The sequence below is a fragment of the Peromyscus eremicus genome, unplaced genomic scaffold (assembly GCF_949786415.1).
Source record: "Peromyscus eremicus unplaced genomic scaffold, PerEre_H2_v1 PerEre#2#unplaced_3951, whole genome shotgun sequence".
Taxonomy (NCBI): Eukaryota; Metazoa; Chordata; class Mammalia; order Rodentia; family Cricetidae; genus Peromyscus; species Peromyscus eremicus.
Window position 1 is genome coordinate 1 of NW_026738184.1, and position 6,218 is coordinate 6,218.

Below are 6,218 nucleotides of genomic sequence, written 5' to 3' on the forward strand. Positions count from 1 at the left end.
GCAATTTTCAACCCCACCCCCAAAGTCTGAAATAATAAACATTCAAAACTAGCAAAATACAGGAGCTAACCCTGTAGTTACTCAAGAGGGATTTTGTCCCAAACCACAAAGGAAACTCCAATGTTATTTGATTTTCTTTTCAAAAAATTGAAGCTGGGTCTGGAAAGATGGCTCAGGTGTTAAGAGCTCTGGCTGCTCTCTCAGAGGACTCAGTTTGGGTCCCAGCACCCACACGGAAGCTCACAACCATCTGTAACTCTGGTTCCAGGGGATCCCATGCTCTCATCTGACCATCATGGGCACTGTATGCATGTAGTGCACAGACATACACGCTGGCAAAATACCCTACACACACACACACACACACACACACTGGAAGCTGCTAGCTAGGCATGGGGGTAATGGTCTGTAATTCCAGCCCCTGAGAAGCAGAGGAAGAAGGATCAGGATTCAAATTCATCCTTGGGTGTAGTGTGAGTTTGAGGGTAACCTGGGCTACATGAGCCAAGGCTCAAAAAAAAAAAAAGGGGGGTATGTGTGTGCGCGCCTGTGTGTGTGTGCGTGTCTGTGTGTGCGTGTGTGTGTGTGTGTGTGCGTGTGCGTGTGCGTGTGCGTGTGTGTGTGTGTGTGTGTGTGTGTGTGTGCAGGGAGAGACAGGGCAGGGCTAGAGAAATGGCTCAGTGTGTTGCAGAATATTTGTTTACATGTGTGAAGGTGTGTCCTGTGATTGGTTTAATAAGGAGCCGAATGGCCAATAGCTAGGCAGGAGAGATAGGCCGGATTTCCGGGGAGAAAGAGGAGGAGGAATCGAGACACGCAGATTGCACCAGGAGATGCCAACAAGACACCAAGGGAGTCAGACAGACAGAATGAAAGCAAGGTTAAAAGCCATATGATAAATTGTAAATCAATAGAAGCAGGTTAATCTAAGTTATAAGAGCTAGTGAGATAAGCCTAAGCTAAGACTGAGCTTTCATAATTAATAAGAAGTCTCCATGTTGTTATTTGTGAGCTGGCGGTCCTGATGAGAAAGTCTGCAACATCAGTGGTCAAGAGCCTCTTGAAGGGGACTGGAGTTTGGTTTTCAGCACCCATATCAGGCAGTTCACAACTTCTGGTAACTTCAGCTCCAGGGGATCTGATGCCCTCTCCTGGCCTTCTCTCTCTCTCTCTCTCTCTCTCTCTCTCTCTCTCTCTCTCTCTCTCTCTCTCTCTCTCTCTCTCACACACACACACACACACACACACACAATCTTGAAGAAGGGGACAGGGGGGCTGCAGGTTGGAGCTCAGTGAGCGAGGCTCGCCCAGTGGGCCAGTTCTGCTGGCCTCTTCACATCTTGCCCTTGGACTCTCAAGTTTTGAGACCTGTGAGCAAATCAGTATCTGATTACATCTCTGTGGTCCCTGGTATGTTGCTATGGCAGCCTGAGGAGACGCAGGCAGTGAGCTTCCCAGAGTGAGGAGCAGAGCCTGTGGTCACAAAGCATGGTGCACAGTCTGCAGCTTAATTCTAGAGAGCTCCCTGGAGCAACCCTGTCCTTTTCCGCAGAAAGGCTGATGATGATGCCTGTCCCCCGCCCTGGGCAGCTCTGCACACATTTGGGGCACTGGGTGGTATATCCCTGTCGAGAAACAGACTCTCTGTTCTTTGAGGCAGGCCGAGTAGGAACAGGAGTTGGAAGGGCAAATTCAGATCTGAGATCTGGTCCAGCCATGCCTCCGAGTGCCTTTATCTTCCTGAGCGTCAGCTTCCTCATCTACAACTGGGGCTAAGAAGGCCCAGTTCTCAGGGATGCCAGGCCCACTACACCCTTTAGCTGAAAGTAACATAGACTTAAATACTAATAGATTTTTAAAAAGATTTATTTATTTTATGTATATATATATGAGTGGTCTATCTGCATCTGTACCTTTATGCCAGAAGAGAGCATCAGACCCCACTATATATGGTTGTGAGCCACCATGTGATTGCTGGGAATTGAACTCAGGACCTCTGGAAGAGCAGGCAGTGAACAGACTATCCCTTTAAACCAGTGGTTCTCAACCTTCCTAATGCTGCGACCCTTTAATACAGTTCCTCATGTTAATGGTGACTCCAACCATAAAATCATTTCACTCCTGCTTCATAACTGTAACTTTGCTACTATTATGAATTATAGTGTAAATATCTGGTATGCAGGATCTCTGATACAGGACCCCCAAAGTGTCGCGACCCACAGGTTGAGAACCAGTGAGATGACTCTCTGGGTAAAGGTGCTTGCTGCCCATGCCCAACCACTTAACTTCAATTCCCATAACCCACATAGTGGGGGGAGAGAAACAGTCCTTGAAAGTTGTCTGACCTTTACACACACTTCCCGTGCCCCCCCCACCAACAAATAAATGTAATAAAAAATTTTCAAAATTAATATGGGGTCATTGCGGTGGTTCAGCAGGTAAAGGTGCTCAGTCTGGAAACCTGAGCTCAATCCTGGAAAACCACACAGAGGTAGAAGGAGAGAACAGACTCCTAAAGGTGTCCTCTGACCTCCACATACACAATACACACATTCACACACCATTAAATAAATACAATTATTTAGAAATTAATGTGATGAGAACCATTCTTTAGATATCATCTCCCCCCTTTTGGGATGGATTCATGTAGAATCAAATTCACAACAAAGCCAAGGATGACCTTGAATTCCCGATCTCAACTTCCAGAGTGCTGGGGTTACAGGTGTGTGCCACTGTGCCTGGCCTTCGCTTTGTTGGGGAAGGTCCCCCTGAGCTTCTTGTGCTTTACTAATCAAGTTACAGCCTCAGCCCCTCAGCTAAGTTTAAAAAAAAAAATCAGTAAGACTCCTGTCTTCCTGTGGAAACTGACAGAGATCTTTTCCATCTTAGAAATATTAAAACATACCAAGAGAATGCAAGTGAGTGACCTGATCACATTTCCTCAGGGGAGTGACTGTGCAGGTGCCTCTGAGACGTGTGTGTGTGTGTGTGTGTGTGTGTGTGTGTGTGTGTGTACATGTGTGCGCGTGTGAACTCCATTAAGCGCTGATAGGCAGGATACCCTAATCTCCTGGAGACAGTTAATGGATGACTACAGTGTTCCCGAAAGACAGTAGGATTTTAATGACTTGTGAATGGAAAGTGACGATTTATGGGCTGGGTAAAAAAATGCTTATTCGGAAGTAAAGTTAGGGGTCGCTAACACCGGGGATAATTACAGCCATTTGTCACACGTGAAAGGTTGTGTGTGTGTGCATGTGCATATGTGTGTGTGAACACGAGCATGTACAGGGGCCAGAGGTCGACATCAGGTATCTTCTTCCGGTTCTTATCTTTTCAGATGAGTCACTGGACCTGGGGCTATGCATTTGGCTACTCTGGCTGGCCTGCGCACATCGTGGATCTGCCTGTTTCTTATAGGATTATAGGCGGGGCCTGTCTGTACCAGGCGTTTACATGGGTGCTGGGGATATGAACTCCGGTCCTCAGGAATGTGTGGGGCGAGTGCTTTACTGACCGAGCTACCTTCTTGAAGCTGGGGCTGGAGAGCAGAGCGGACAGTGTGGGAGGAAGGATCCGGGGGACACGGAGAAGGCCTGCAGGACGGCCCAGGGCAGGGCATGTAGGAGTGACAGACCCCATGTGAACCTCCCTGTGCATTAGCGAGTCCCCCACCCCAGAACAAGCACCACCGCTGTTTACCCAGAGAGCGATCAATCACACGGTGGGAAACGCAGAGTGGAACCCAGAGCTGGAGACAAACACCGGACACAGCCTCCATCTGAGGAACATGGGGGCTCTGGGGCAGGGGCTTCTTGTTTGCTTGGTTGGTTGGGTTTTGGGTACCAGGGTCTTGCTAGGAAGCTGTGTTAGTCAACAGAATGAGTATGTATTCAAAAAGGGGGTGTATTCAACTGGCTTACACAATACCGTCTAAGACCCCCAACGATGCCTGTCTCCTACTGAAGAGGCCGAGAACACCTTAGCTGCTCGGTGCACATGGCTGGATGCCTCAGCGGGCCCTGGAGGCCTGGAGGACTTCTGGAGAGTCACTGGTCTCCGGTACACACTGGATGACTCAAGTCGTCAAGAATGACAGAATTGCCTGCAGCAGCAGTAGTGAAAACCGAGAGCTTTCCCTGCTCCGGCTTCCTTCTACCTGGCGGCCACTGGAAGGTGTCACCCATGCTTCGGGTGGGTCTTCTCACTTGAATTAAACTGATGGAGAAAACCCTCACGGGTGTCCTCGGCAGTTTGCTTGTTACCTGATTCCAGATCCAGGCAAGCTGAATAAACATCATCATCTGTGCGATTCTCCTGCCTCAGCCTCGAGTACTAGAGTTTTGGAGAAGGGTAGACCCAAGAGGTTCTTCCCCTGTGTTTCAATGCAGCAGGAATCACAAGCAGGTTTGGTTCCCAGTGCCTGCACCTGGAGGTTCTCTACTGCCTGTAACTCCAGGCGCCCTCTTCTGGCCTCCATGGGCACCTGCAGTCACACACAGACAAAAATAAAACAACTTTTTGTTTTGTTTTATTTATTTATTTATTTTTTCCCAGACAGGGTTTCTCTGTGTAGCTCTGGCTGTCCTGGAACTTGCTCTGTAGACCAGGCTGGCCTCAAACTCAGAGATCCTCCTGCCTCTTCCTCCTGAGTGCTGGAATTAAAGATGAGCACCACCACCACCACCACCACCACCACCACCACCACCAAACAAAAGTCAGACAGGGGAGTGGAGGGGAAGGTGAGGAGAAAGAGAGGCAGCCCTGAGTCTGGCGGTTCAGCTCTGTAATTATTAGATATATTCCAGGCAAATGCAAGCCAACACCCACAAGTGACAGTCTCCATGATTACACACACCACTCCGTGCCACTATTTCTTTTTTAAGTACATCTTCCACCTGAAAACTGAACATGTTAACCTGGGTGTAGTGTCTCACACACACCTGAAATCCAGGCTTTCTGGAGGTGGAGGCTGGAGGGTCAGAAATTCAAGGTCATCCTCAGCTATACAGTCAGTCTGAAGCCAGCCTGGGCTACATGAGACCTTGTTTCTAAATAAATAAATAAAGCGAGCCAGATGGCTCACCAGGTCCAGGTGATTGTGTCAAGCCTGATGACCTATATTCCATCCCTGGGACCCAGATGACAGACACAGAGAATCAACTCCTGCAGGCTGTCCTCTGAATGCCACATACATGCTGTGCATGCGCACCTCTGCAAGTAAATAAATATAATTAAAAAAATTAAAAGAACAAAAGGCAAACGAAACCATCTAAAACAAAACTCCTGCAGAAGGAGCACAGCACACGCTTGTGCTATAGACAGGCACTTCATGTTCACACTGAGCAAGAAAACCCACTTAGTGCTCTCTTTTGTTTACTCAGGGGACAGGGGTGCCTTTGCCTTGGCACGCACGCAGGTCCCGGGAACTGAACTCAGATCACCGGCCCTGACAGCAAGCACCTTTACCTCTGAGCCATCTTGCCAGCCCACTGTTCCGTCTTCTAAACTGTTTTTCCGACCCGTTGCTTTACACACTTGCACTTGTTCTTCAGAGGTTTTGTTTTGTTTTCGTTTTTCTTTAAAATCCATGTCTCTAATACTGGATGCTACATGTCTTTATCAGGTCACACCATATTTATTTTAAAAATATCCAGAAACTTCTCTCCCCTCACTGGAGTTGGGGCAGTGACCAGAACGGCAGGGCCAATCAAAAGGCTCCCAGGGCAGTGACCGAATGGCAGGGCCAATCAAAAGGCTCCCAGGGCAGTGACCAGAATGGCAGGGCCAATCAAAAGGCTCCCAGGGCAGTGACCGAATGGCAGGGCCAATCAAAAGGCTCCCAGGGCAGTGACCAGAATGGCAGGGCCAATCAAAAGGCTCCCAGGTTCCTCACAGTCTTTTGGGCCACATAGGCCTCCTCAGGTTTCTGGTCCCTGCTGATCAGTTTAAAGAGCCTAAGCCTTCATATTCTCAAATTCTGTTTTCAAAGAAATGGGACTTAAGTCAACCCAGATGGGGATAATGTCACCAAGAAGGACCTCACCAGCTGCAGTCAACAGTTTTCTGAAGCCAGATGGGCAACTCAAAGTCACAACTCTGCCTTCTGCAACTGTGGATTCTTCTGAGACATGGCGTGCATGTCACCTACTAGTCCAGTCTCCAAGCAAAAAGAAAGTTAGAACAAAACGTAAATTGGAAGGGCTCAGAGATAGCTT